Source organism: Pararge aegeria, chromosome Z (assembly GCF_905163445.1).
Source record: "Pararge aegeria chromosome Z, ilParAegt1.1, whole genome shotgun sequence".
NCBI lineage: Eukaryota > Metazoa > Arthropoda > Insecta > Lepidoptera > Nymphalidae > Pararge > Pararge aegeria.
Genome location: NC_053208.1, coordinates 20464332 through 20478881, shown reverse-complemented (window position 1 = coordinate 20478881; position 14550 = coordinate 20464332). Strand labels below are relative to the sequence as shown.

At 34.3% G+C, this 14550-nt stretch overlaps 1 protein-coding gene across 14 annotated transcripts in view; it reads left to right on the top strand.

Moving 5' to 3' along the window:
• The window catches only part of LOC120636036 (basement membrane-specific heparan sulfate proteoglycan core protein-like), a 223810-nt gene that overhangs the window by 106832 nt on the left and 102428 nt on the right, over positions 1 to 14550 (top strand). The window contains exon 1 of one of the 14 annotated variants that reach the window (XM_039907296.1): positions 10209 to 10296. The exons of the other annotated variants lie outside the window; for them this stretch is intronic. The gene's annotated coding sequence lies outside the window, so the exon portion shown is untranslated. Of the gene's footprint in view, positions 1 to 10208; positions 10297 to 14550 lie in introns of those variants that run through there. 14 annotated transcript variants of the gene reach the window in all.

Sequence of the window (14550 nt, the reverse complement as noted above, 5' to 3'; positions counted from 1 at the left end):
GCACTAGGTTGACAGCTTATATCAAAAGAGTTGCACCAACAAAACAAGTTACGGCACGAAAACGGCATAATTCCTTGCAAAAGATCACAACTAATGTCCATCAATATTCAGTGGACATGGTTCTTGGCACCTCATGATCTGTTGGCTAATATGAGATATGATGAATGAGCATCATCATCATTTCAACCAATCGACGTCCACTGCTGGACATTGGTCTTTTGTAGGGAGTTCCACAATCACAGTCCTGGGTTGCTTGTCTCCAGCAGCTCCCAGCGACTCACCCTCAGTGGGGCCGACCCACGCTACGTTTACCGGTCGCAATCCATTCCAACACCTTATTACCCCAACGTCTATGGGTTCTCCCAGCTATGTGTCCTGCCCATTGCCACTTCAGCTTTGCGACTCGCTGAGCTATGTCGGTAAATCTCCTCATTTCTGATTTGATCGCGTAGAGATACTGCCAGCATAGCTCACTCCATCGCCCGCCGAGTGACTCAGAGCCTTCTTCTTCTTTCTTCTTGTCCCATAGTAAGCGAGCACGTTTCGGAGCTATATAAGATCACTGGTAACACGTACTGTTTGAAACTGTAGGGATTTTGAACGAGAAGATGTCTCGAAGTTTCCCGAACGCTGCCCATCCGTGTTGGATTCGGCAATTCACCTCTTTGTCGAAACTGGACCTACCTAACTGGATCGTGTATCCTAAGTATATGTTGATGAGAAAGACCAATACGTAGATGTACCGGTAAGAGAGTTCATCAACTTCATCATTGTCAAACCATTACCGGGCCACTACAGGGCACGGTCTCAAAATCAGAAGGTTCTAGGTCCGTCTCCCACGCGGTCTGAGTGCGGATTGGTAGACTTCACACGCCTTTGAACCTCACTCAGGAATACACGTTTCCACATGATTTTTTTCTTTACCGTTAAAGTGAGTGATATTTTAATTGCTTAAATTAAAAATGCACACAAGTCTGAAAAGTAAGGGTCGAACTCGGACCCTCAGGCAGTAAGGTCGAAACTCTCATCGCTTAAACTACTTATCGGTACTAGATAAGTAGTTAGTTACTCTTCATCAATTTAGATGCGGCATAGTACCGAGATCGTCATCATAATTATTATTGGTCACACCATAAACTCGTAACATCCTCAATATATTCCACGAAACCCATTAACCCTTTTGTATTTATTGATAAACAGGTTGCCTAAACTATTAACCTCAATTTTAAGAATAGTTTGTTTGTTGTGGAGTAACTAGCATTGCCCCCTAACTTTGTCTATTTTAACGAACTGTTTTATGTCGACCTGATATATATTACCTTGTATCTATTGTTAAAAAATGTTACCGATTACAAGGTTCTAGTTTCGATTCCTAAGTCAAATGACAATTTTTATAAATTAGGCTTTTATGTACAAGTTCTTTGTAAGAAATTCTCATCACTCGGAGATTCAGGCTTGGAGTTTTTTTTGTCTAACCCCATGACACAGAGAGCATGCTACTCGTAAGCTGTCCCTGCGGGTCCCTGTTATTACCATCAACATGTGAGGGAAGGAGGGCTAGACGCAGCAGTAGAGTAGTTGATACGATTAAGCGTCGCTGCGGGTCGGGGCACACTTTTCATACTATCCGACACGATATCAAGCCAAAACGAGGTCACGCATTTACTCTGTAGGGTGTTTCGTGTTTTGAGTTGCATCTGCAGTAATTTGGTCTGATTTCTCCACAGATTTTAAATAATAATTAGATAAGTCTTTCCAAACTTTTGAAATGTCTATGAAACTTTAAAAAAATAGTATGGGTATGGAAACAATAAAATTTCAAATTAAATTAGACAACTAAGTTCGAATTTAATCAATTATTTATTAATATGTAATGTGATGTGACAGATTTGTAACATCATTTTATGTAGCAATATGCACAGTTTGTTGAGGTGAACAACCTTTTTTTTCACGTTTTTAACCCTAAATTGCTTATTTATGATTTATTTTGTCTAAAAACATTAAAAAGAAATACAGACATATTTATGAGATATTTTAACTCTTTCCAAACGTCATATAATACTATTTCCAAGCCTTGTAGATGGCGTGCTTTCGTTGCCATACAAATATAAGTTTACTTTCCGTTAGTTTCTCGCAATTGATAGTTATACGTAGGTTGAAAATCTGACGAACATCTTCATACAGACAAAACTTCCATGGAAAATATTACTAGATAAAGATATATTGTTATGGTTTAACTAAATATAAACATTTTCGAATTGCCGTTCTGTGATGCCTGGCGGACACACGCTTGTTACGTGAGTTAGCGTTGCACAGTTTTCATCTATAGGGTGTTTTTGAAACGGAAACAAATGATTAAAACACGTCAAAGTTATGTGAATATCCATTGTTTGGTTTATCTAAAACAAAATTTTATGTTATTTCTATTAAAAATGATTTCCGCTATATTGCTGGCTGAATTATATCATTTGTGATGCGCTATGAAGAAGTCAAATTTTAATCACTTTGCCTTACATTTAAATTTATTATTTAATTATTTATTTTTAAATTAACATTGGTGGATCAAATATTTGTTCCTCTGTTGAACAGGTAGCTGTAGTTTTGCTCTGCAACTTTATACATAGTGCACGGCACCATCAATTTTTTACGCGAAATATTAAGTAAGATAAAGATAATCTATAACATCAGTAAATCTTTGGTACTGGCCTCCAAGATCATGTGATTTCGCACCTATTGATTACTTTTTTGGGGACAAGACGAAAGAGAGAGACCTAAAGACAATAGGCCACTTGCTAGACAAGGTGGTTGGAAATTGGGCTAGCTAATTACGCTTTTCCCATTTTCCCAAAATATTTTTTGAACATTATTTATTATATTTTAAAGTCTACCTCGAAAGAAATCACCCTGTACCTACCCAATGGTCAACAACCACACGATAAATGGACTCTATCGAATTGTCTTTCGCTTAGTTTTTATTTTAATTACTTTGGTAAACACTAAAATATTCGAAGCAGATATTCTATAACTTTCTAACAAAAGAAAGTAATCTTTTTTATTTTCTGGATAAGTATTTCACTCTTTTTGCCGTGCTAGTCCAGGCGAATGTTTTTAACTATCTCATTTCTATTGTGTATCCGCTTTTTAATTATCTACTACAACGTAGTTTTACGTACTATAACATATACGGACGCTATCTTCCACGGCTAAATATATTAAAGATGCTTATATTTTGTTCCACCGTAGCCCAATATTGCTCCTGGATGGAGTGGCTTTATAAACTCTTTGTAAAAGACTCTCAATTTTATTATTTCATAGAAGAGCCGGTGGAACTTGAGGAATGTGCTTATTTTTCTTTTACTGCATGACATTGATGTTCACTTTTTATTGCACTTTATATCAAAACTGATAAGATCTATTTTGCTAGAGTTCGCGCTCTACAACGTAGGACCTATTCTTGTAAGGGTTAGGACGCGATGAAACCGATTAATGTTACTCAAAGAGAACCTCGAGTTGGCCTTTAGTAGATAGGGTACACTTTTTTTCACTTAACATCATATATTTCAAGAAACAAAAAACGGGTGAAATTTATTTTAAACATTAGGTGCATCTATTTTTTTCTTGAGACCTGGTTATGAAATTTATTTCTTATTCTATTTACATTTCCTAACATTATAGTAGGATATCGTTATATCTATATTTCTTGTGTGCGTGTGTATGTTACTGAAATCCTCCTAGATGGCTGGACCGATTTGAATGAATTTTTTGGTATACATTTGGGTGGCACCCTGGATGGCTTAGATTCACAAATTAGCCCGACAGATGGCGCTGGGGCCCGCTAGTATTGTATAAATACAATTAACTGGAAAATTGATCTACTGTGGCAAGAATTACTTCTACATGATGTTGCGGTTAATGGTGGTAATACAATCACAATTATTTATATTTTGAAAGAATTGAACAGATTGATCGAATTCCATATATGGAAAACATACATTTGTTATTGGAACTGACATTTGGTGCGTTTTCTTTATATTTAGAGCATTTGCACCAATACACTTTTTGAAGTGTTCGGTTTAAATAATGCGCTTGAAAAGCAGATATTAAGGCTGACACGTTAGCGGGCAACGTCTCTTCACTTACCCACTTGAAGTTCACCGCTAATCCATTTAGGAGAAAATATGTGCTAAGCGGCCACCTGTTTGTAGCATTTAATATACCACCTCGTTTATTATTGCGGAAAAATCGCGTCGTTTACCGTTTGTATTTATTGTGACTTCTGGTCTCAAGCGTATTTTAAACTAAAAACACTAGTTACTACCAGCACCAGGTTCTACCGTAGGCTGACCCATAACAGTCATCTTCGTCATCATCTTTTTTAATATTGCACTGCTAAGTACATGTCTATCCTTTTTTACCAGCGAGACACAGACTATAAGACTGACTCAAAATTATCCCACCAATCATTTGATAGAGCGACATTACATTTGAAATCTTCAATTACATTTGTTATCATAACATTTAATACAATTCTTTCACCTCTCATGCGTAATTATTGTAATATTTTTAAAAGGAAGAAATCCTTGCAAGTTTACAATATGCAGTTAAAAATTTCTGCCGTTTAGTTAAATACGATGATGCCCTACAGTTTTTTGAAATCACTTTAGCTCGGCGTACCTTTTTTGTGAACCTATTTAGTAGTTGTGGCTCTGACAGATGGACGGACGGGCAGATGGGCATATGCACAAAGTGCGCTTCGCTGGGTTAATTATATATTTTTAGAATCCGAGCAATTTAGCGCTGGTATATTTGGTGGTAACAATCTGAATCATTTGTTGAATTCTTTTATATTGCAATCCTATATTAATCACGTTAAACATATCGGATCGCTAACAGCATTTTGTATATAAATCCCTCCGCGAATCCCTTCGTACCAAATTTAAAAAATAGGCATACTTACAGTAGCCTCGCAATATATTTATAATAATATAATCTTTATTAAACAACACATAAGTAATTATAAACAAAAAGTCGATATAAACAGTCGACTAACTAGAAACGGAAATAAATTAGTGATATCTGCATATCATCTGAGAAAAGTACAGAAGTCCTTTGTGGGGATGGGTTTATGCTTTTATAACATGATACCGAAGGTAATATTAGATCTACCTTTACCTAAGTTTAAACAATTGGAACAGTTGGAAAAGAGCAATCTGCTAAGTTTCTTGCCGGCTCTTCTCAGTGGAATCTGCCTTCCGAATCGGTGGTAGAATCACTACAAACAAACTGACTTGACGTTTCAAAAGTGCTTATTAATTAGGCCTAAATAAATTAATTTTTAATTTTGAAAAGTTTTGAGTACTTTGGGAATTGTTGCGAGTTTTGAAACGACTTGATACGTAAAACTCTGTAACAATATTATCTGTTTTTTAAAAATTGTATCGCGGTTTAAGAACAGATTATTAAAACTGTCAAACCGGTATGTGGATCATGACCATTTTTTTTTACAAAATCTGTAATGTTTTTTGTATGGCCATAGAGAATGATGAATCCTAGAAATTTATATTTGTTCTGTTTAGTGATTAAATAAAATATAATATATTAAATAATAATCCATTAGTTAACCGATTTTCGTGCATGATTTTGCGCACAAGTTGAGCAACAATAAAAAAATTGATTCCATGCCGTGTATGAGACCGACTGCAATATTTAACAAAGTGCCAACATGTGGAATGGTTTTACAGGAATATTTTTCCATTGCGAGTCGTTCTATAATATAGAAATTGTAAAGGTATTTAAATGCCATACATAAGAATAAGTGATCAACATATTAAAGTGATTTTGCAATAAGATATAGACCCTTTACCGGTCAAGTAGGTCCTTAGAAAATTTTAAAGTGTTACTGAGGTTATATGTAGGTAGGTATTACACCTAGTTGACAAAGTTTCTGGCAGGGTTTCTGCGGTGACGTGCCGCACTTACTACTTTGAAACGACTCTTGGAATAAAGGCGACAACTAACTGATGCGCACGAAAATGTATACACACGTACTCTTTGCTATGTATATATAGATTTGATAGTATAAAACTCCTAAAAAAATGGACAAACAAACAAACCCTTCAGTTGTAACATTACTATAACTGCCACAGTTGGTATTGGTAGAATTGACTACTGCATCAAACTAAGCTATCATATCTAGTTGATCCTAAATAACCGCTTATCAACAAGCGGTTTCCTTGTGTAAACATTGACTGGGTTGAATAACCTATTGTTTTTAATCTCATCGCGTGTTTGAGCTTTTTTAAAGTTTCTTTGGTGCCCTCTACACATGCGAACTAATATTTGTTAAGTATAACACGGTTCCAAAACTCCAAATGACAAATCTATTTAGATTCTAAACACAATATGACACATTAGTAAAAAAAAAAAAAATATTACTCAGTAAGGTTTAAATATTACTAAGTATTTTTATTTGATCTCAAAATGTTATTAAATTTCTTCAAATTTTCTCTAGACATAACTGTCGTTTTTTTATCTCGTTTTTTTAAATTGTGTTCAACTCAATATGTTAAAAATAACAAACATATTTTTCTCTGCAAAGAAGTATTGATTATATTCAAAAATTTTAACAGCACTTTAGAAAACCTCGCTCGCATATTCCACAATATGTTTGGAGTCCTGTAAAATGTCGCATGTGGGTACACAACCTTCGGGGCAGTGAAAAAGCGCCTTAGCTCTCCTCTTAGAAGTGTGCAACTGGACTTGAGGTATCTATCTACTTCATTAATTGAGCGGGAAGCTTGAAAATATCTGTCCTTTGTCCTACGGGCACCGGTCGCCTTGTATTAGGATTTACGATCAAGTTTGCGGGTGTAACTCTGACACTTAAAATGTTTAAAATAAAACTGATAATTTACTAGGATTTATCTTAATTATTATGTTCAGTATTATATATATAAAATATAAAATCGCTCGATACTTTTGCTTTAATCGTTATTAACATTCTCACCACTGCCACTGCTGAAAATACGATTTTCACTCCCTACGGTTTAGGGCCGCTTGTATTCAGCGACTTACTGCGATTCTTTTTATGTTGCTTTCCACCTCGTGGGGTAAAAAACAGCCAAACAAACAAATATGCATAGTGCAGAAGTATGGGTTTTAAAATGCAAAACTATATGGGGTCTACTAACAATGATTTTTCCAGTATGAGCTCGCACCTTCAGCAACTTAGGACCCCAACGTCTAAGTCGGGGTTACTTTTGCTTACACCTTTATTAAAGTAAAGTTATTATCTAGAGAATGTCAATTCTTCTGCCGATTTAATTTTGAATTTTTTTGGCCTATCTCTATAACCAAGACTTTAAAAGAAACTAAATTTAAATCTTCAGTTATAAATATGTCTATCGTAAATAGATGTAGCATAAACAACGTCTTCGGCATAAACGATTAAAAAATGTAATATTATGAATCACAGTGACATCATTATTTACTTAACAGGCATTATAATATAATATTTATTTATTTTATTTGTATCTATTTGCGCTGATGATTGAGTTGTATTAACTATTACAATATATTCGCTCATACAAGCCCTCAAACGCTTAAGAGAATGAAGCAACGAAAAAGATATATTTCAAAAGTTATTAGAGCTTTAAAAAACCGTTTTGATTTGAGTTTGGTGCCGCATAAATAGATACCTAACTTGAAAATATATGAGTATTAATAAGCCAAACATAATACACATTTATACAACTCAAACAGTATTCAACTTAAAACTTTATTATTACGTATCACAGTGTATCCGTATATACTACGGTAGGAACACCGATCAGATTTAACCAAACTTCTCAACTCGTATTAGGTTCCAATGTCATTGCATGAAAAACTATAATGGACTACTCGATATACAGCAAAATACTCTGGAGCTGCAACTCAAAGCTTATATCTGTATTTACACCTGGGAACTTTTGGAAACTAATAGAAAAGCTCCCTCAGCTATCTTTGCATTTTCCCTATTTGACCAGTGTATGCTTGGGGCCGATTCCTGTTAACGAACCCAGTACCGCAGTTGAATGTATTTACTACTCAGCCAAAGAGGTAGTTGTTGTACAGTCTTATGGTGAGAATTTATTGATAGATAGTCTTGACTTATAGCGACCATTTTTTTTTTATCACATATTATCCCTTGACTGCTAAATGACAATGGCATACTCTTGGCGACACGGTTTCGTCAGTAGGGTGGCCGAAACATACATCCAAACAAATTTTTCATATTCTAGTAGCGGTAAGATTGCGTTGTCATATTTTGAAAAAAAATACTTTGTTACTTGGTCACCACTAACGTTTTATTTGGAAATGAAATAAAAAAAAATACTTATTTACCTATTCTGGTACATATTTGTACAGCCTCCGAGCTAAAGGAATATTTTAGCACTCTGTAAATTTTTCCCAAAGAGCATATTATTCCAACTACACAACAGGTGGCAAGAAAGCGCAGTGGCGACATTTTACAGGATTTACAAAAGATCCGTTAAAGCTTTGTGATATATTTTCATTAGTAAAAAATGTAGGCCAGTGCATAATTATTATCTTTCGCTCGACCAGCGTCATTGTTTTGCGGAGCCATGCATTATATAGGTACTAAGTACTTGCAATTTCGTTCCAAGTTTAAATATTAGAATGCAACCATTGAGTTACGTTAAAAGAGGAGGCGCATATGTACAGAATACCCATGAATATAAAATACCTATATATATATTATATCATAGATATATATCTATTATCTATATAATATACCTAAAAAGCGGCGATAGCCCAGTGGGTAGGACCTCGACTTCACTTTTGGGAGGCCAAGTCCGATTTAAAATATCATTTTATCGACACAGTTTATACTACTGCAACAGTTATCGTGGCACCATGTTTATTGTGTCAATTCTGTACCCTTACCAATATTCTGAATAAATGAATAAATGAATTCCAAATGAATTCCAAATTTGCTTTAACGGTTTAGGAACATCATAAAGAAACTTGCATGCCTGAGTGTTCCCCATAATGGATGAACTCCACAAAGGTTTGTGGAGTTCATCAATCTGCACTGGGCCAGCGTGGTGGACTACAGCCTTAACCCCTTTTTATTTTGGGAGGAGACCCGTGCCCTTTAGTGCGCTAGTAATGGGTCGATATGATAAGGAATATACCTAACACTAATTGTAGATCGGGACTTCGTTCGCGTGGAACTAGCCCCTGAACCTATCACTATGAAATAAAACATATCGATCTCTTGCTCAGTGAAAAATAAATATAACCCACGGACCGTAGGTACATTATTCAGCGATTAAAGTAGCCTTTGTGCTATTTCAGACTATTATTTATCTTAGTGCTAAATTTCATCAAGATTCGTTCAGCAGTTCAGTTATTATGTGTTTCTTATATAGTATTTGAATCCGTTAAAATCGAATTAAAAAGCTTATCGAAGCCCTGATTGTCTGTTACATTCTAACCGTAGCACACTCTTAACCACAACGTTTAAAGTAAACTAGCTGACCCGTGCAACTTCGTTGCACCAAATCGGTTATTACCGGAAAACACAAATAAAATGGCATTTTCTAAAAATTAGACCTTGCTAGATCGATTTATCGCCCCCGAAACCCCCTGTATATTATATTTCATGAAAATCGTTGGAGCCGATTCCGAGATTCCAAGAAGAATATACAAGTACATACAAAATATAAGAATTGCTCGTTTAAAGATATAACATATTTGACACCTTCTCATTTTTCGTATTAATAGGCATCAAAATATAAGTTAAAGATCTGAACAGCATGAAAAAACAGAGGTTTACGGGCTGTATCTCTAAAAAGTTCAAATCTTCTTTTGCTTCTTGGTTCTTGTTAATCTTATTTCTGACTGAAACTGGATTTCTATCTGTTATTATACAAAAAAGTGTCATCGATTCACCTTCATCGACAAATCGGATCATCGAATCGATATATTGAAAACCTTGAAGAAACGCTTTGTGAGCAAAACGAGTTTCAAACAATTTTCTTGCTGGGATAAATTTCGGTGTTTATGTCAACAGTATAATGTCATAAAGCTTGTAATCTGATTCCCGTAGGCAGACAGGTTAACTCGTCCTACGCGTTCCGTGCAATCGGCTGCTCAGTACTCAGTGCTAGGCGATGCATTACATACAACGGAGCCTTTGACTATAGCGAGGAGGCATTCAGTCCCTCTCAGCACGGGCGACCGTTCGCACGCTCCCACATCGCGCGGTTGCACACGACATATACGACATCCGTAAGTTTTGTGACAGATTCCCAACGTATCCTCCACACTCCACACGGCGACGGCTAAGCCGAATAAATTCTAGCTACTCGTATGTATCCCGCACCGGACAGCGTGCAGCTTTAACGAGAGGAAACTTTCAAACATTTCCTTAGTTACATTAACAGTTTGGAACTTAAAATTGGCATTTAGCCGATTTCTGCTGAAATGTTGCTCTGAAAAATCTTTCCTAAACTACTTTTTTGAAGGCTAATTTGTCCATTCCAGTTTTACGTGCAATCCAAATTTCAAGCGACTTTTATATTATTTTTTCGTGGATTTGAATCTCAGTTTAGATCGTATGATACAATTTAATATCTCGTGAATGAAATAAACTATCCTTGAAGCTTATACGAAAAAACATATTTAAAAGTTTCGCGCGGATTCTTTTATCAGTTTGCACACAGAGTGAGATCAATTTCATGGCATCCGGCGTTTCTATGTGAACAAAAATACATATTATAAAAATACTCTATACATATTATAACAGCATTTAAGGAATAATATACTCTGGACTGTGTCTCAAAATCTTCGAAATACTATAGGTACCTCGTCGTACTTTGCGACGGAAAAGTATCATTTTGAAAAAACGTTTATGTTATAATAGTTATCATGACCGTTACGTAACATTGATCAAAATTATGTTTAAAACATACTAAGAGAAAATAGATAATATCATGACATAATTAATTTCATATTTATTTATTCTTTTATAACCTTCGATCAATATTGATGTAAAATGACGGTTAAGTTATAAATCCATAACATACATACCTAAATGAAAATAAAATATACATTTTATAAACTTCCCCGTACTTCTTAAAGCATCCTTAAAGTGTTTACATATGAAATTGTATTGGAAGTAAAGTGAAGATCACTTGTTGCGCTTCTTAAACAGAAAACCATTAACCCTTTTAACAAAAACAGTACTATTTACAATAAAATTATAGTCACGAAATAAAAATAACAAGTTTATTACTTTATTATACATTCTTACCTAATGTAAATATATAAAAAAGTTACTAATAAGTTGTGGTGGCTGATGGAAACAAAAATTACGTAGTAAGTAATTTCCCCTCACCATTATCATTATTACGGTTATTACCCTGTTAATAATCGCAATTTAAGAGGCAGATTTCGTATTGTGAACCACTATCAATCTTTAGAGCAACGTGGCGGGTTTAAGATCCATACCTATTTCTCTCTCTATTAATTAGGCTGATCCGATCACACCTTAGTGATAATATAGTGTAAATAAGAAGCGCGCTAACCAGACCAGAAATTAGTCAATATAGAATTGATTATAAAAATTCCCGAATACCCGTGGCGGGAATCAAACTTGGGACTTGACCACTTAAATGCTAAGCCACGCACTGCACGCAATGATGGTTATTATCATGACAATGTTTCCTTTAACCAGCAGGTATTATAGAAATTTAAATTTTATTGTTGATAGATTGTGAGTTTAACTCAGTTAAATATACTATCTACATAGCAACTAAGTTGGTGGCCTTTGCAGTAGGTATAGTATATAAGTTAGTTTTTTTTTTCATATATTATCTATTATATTATAATTGGTCTGTTTAGAATAATAGAGACCCGAACTTAACAAGACAACGTTTGCTCTTTTGACACCAAGTTGTCGTATCAAACTACGTTATTATCGGTTAATTTTATATCTATGCTACATAATTTATATACTACACTGTTTTGTTATTGCGAAAGTGTGACTTTTAGTTGTTTTGTTTGTTTGTTTGCTATATTTATTTTTTCTCGGCAACTGCAACGACCTTTGTATTTGGACACAGACACAGCGGCAGCTGGGGATAATTTTTATCCTTTTTATTAGTGGCTATTTTATTTATATACTCATAAAAATAAAATAGCTTGAGAAAAAGCCCACAACAAACTTAGCCGGGTGATTTTTTTTGTTATCACCATCTCACATTGTCATTTAAAATTATTAGAAGAGCAACCTGGTTAGAGTAATCATTCACACCCAAGCTTTTTTATCGTTTAAGTTGTCCTTTATACTATAATAGGATAATAAAATTATTTATAAGCCAAACTATCAATCTCCTGCAGTCCAGTAGAATTTCAGTCTTGTGGGTCAATTACCGATACGATATCGATACGGTAGTATCTTGAAAGTACAGCTGGAAATAATATGGAATCAGTGCATTAGCTTCTAAATATCATACTTTTTACCATTAATAATAAGTAGCACTCATATTAGAATGTGGATTTGTTGGAGCTCGAAACCCCTCTCTCCTGCGAGACTGTGCTGATCAGCGGGACTGATGGCTTGACATAAGAAATTCGGTCTCCTTTTTTTCAAAACCTATTATGAAACTTAAAATTTTTACACGTCCCCACATGTGTAGTGTAGTGTCTCTAGATTGATGTCACAAATTGCACTCACGATTTGAGTGTCATAGCGACTAAGGGCACTGGTTACATAATCTCATTGATTTAACTCATTACTGATATAGAACTTTGCTTAACCATAATATTTAGTTAAACATAAAATTAACAATTCAAGTCATAATAATTTTTTACATTACTAAAAAACCGATTTCCAAAGGAAACGAAACTTCTAGAGTATAGGATAACTTCAAAATTCTTGTAATATATTTAGAAATGTGGGCTATTGATAATTCTTTTCTTTCTTACTTATAATAATAATATATAGTTTATCTTTTTATTTAGAACTAGCTTTTTTATAAGCAGGCTCATATTTTCTCTACACATTTTACCTTTATATTGAAATTCGGTTGGAATCATTATAAGGCTCGTCTATAAAGACATCGAAACCCAAGCGTGAATCGGGAGTGTAGGCTCTGTTTACTCTTATACAATATTTAAAAGAAAAAAGTATTTAAAAAGTAACAAAAGTAACCTTCGACAACACCTCTTTGGTATTTAGATGTCTTATTGATCCTTGAAACGCATTGAAACTTATTGTCCGATTTTTTTTGTCAAATAGCGTATACATACAAGCTGTTATATGTTTTATTTCGCTACAATTATGGAGCTAGCTGGAGTTATAACAGTAAAACCCTATTTTTAATCACGTACCTAGTTAAGGTGACCTCCCATCAATCCAATTATCGATGTTTTAACATCGATGATAGGAGTTTGGAAACTTCAATACAATAATGGTAGGACAAATATTTCGAAACATCGATATATTTTAATAGCCAAATTGGTACCTACTGTTAAACATTTAGCTGATGTAATAATTTGTTTCATCTAAATCACTTATAAATAAAATCAAATACTGTTGATTTTTAAAATAGATTTTTTTTACATTGGATCTAAATACAATAATGTAGTGCGAGTGAGGCTCTGAGAATATTTTTTTATACGGCGACCATTTAAATGTATTTCATAATATTCTGCCTTTAATTTTATTTTTAACTATTATTTTATTCATGTTATACGCGCCGCGGTTGACAAACTCTAAAATCGATTACAAAAGTTTAAAAAAATAGTTTGGAGTAAATCGAAGGTAGCGTTTCTGGCCGATAGAGAAATCAAATGATCCTCCTATGGGCAGTGGATTCCGGTTTAATATCATACAGTCGCCTAAAAGGGCCTAAAACGTTTGCTTGTGCGTCCCGTCGTAATGTGCGAGTAGGTTAGGAAAGCACGTGTCAGGATTTTGCAAAAGTAAAAAGTAAGGGCTCGAAAAAAAAGTTAAATTTCTGTTGCGAATTTCTTCATCATGAGTTTGGTGTTAACGTGAACTTCGATTATTTTGCAACTTTCCAGTTAGGACAGTGGGTTTACATTCAATTAAATAAACGGTGCGTTATTTCTGCTGCTTGGGTAGGGCAATAAAAATTACTAGGTATTTACAAAAAAGCCATTGTATATCCTTAGGTGATTCTTTATTATTAACATGAAATATTAACAGCTATCTTATTATTCTTAAAAAGCTGGCGAAAGTTTAAATAATATAACGACTATTTATGAAATATCTGAAAGAATATTCCATAAATAAAGAGAGTTAACATAAGTTATGATTTAAAAATCGTAATTTAAGTAGTTTTTTCATTACTTTGGAGGTGATTTTATTTTAAACCATTTAATATTACTTCAATGATTATGTTTCTGACACATTGTTTTATAAGGTTTATTTAATCTATTCAATCAAAATCATTCTTGCCTTTCCAAATTACTTTATCGCTATACCAGCTTGTATATTCATAGGGTCAGCGCACT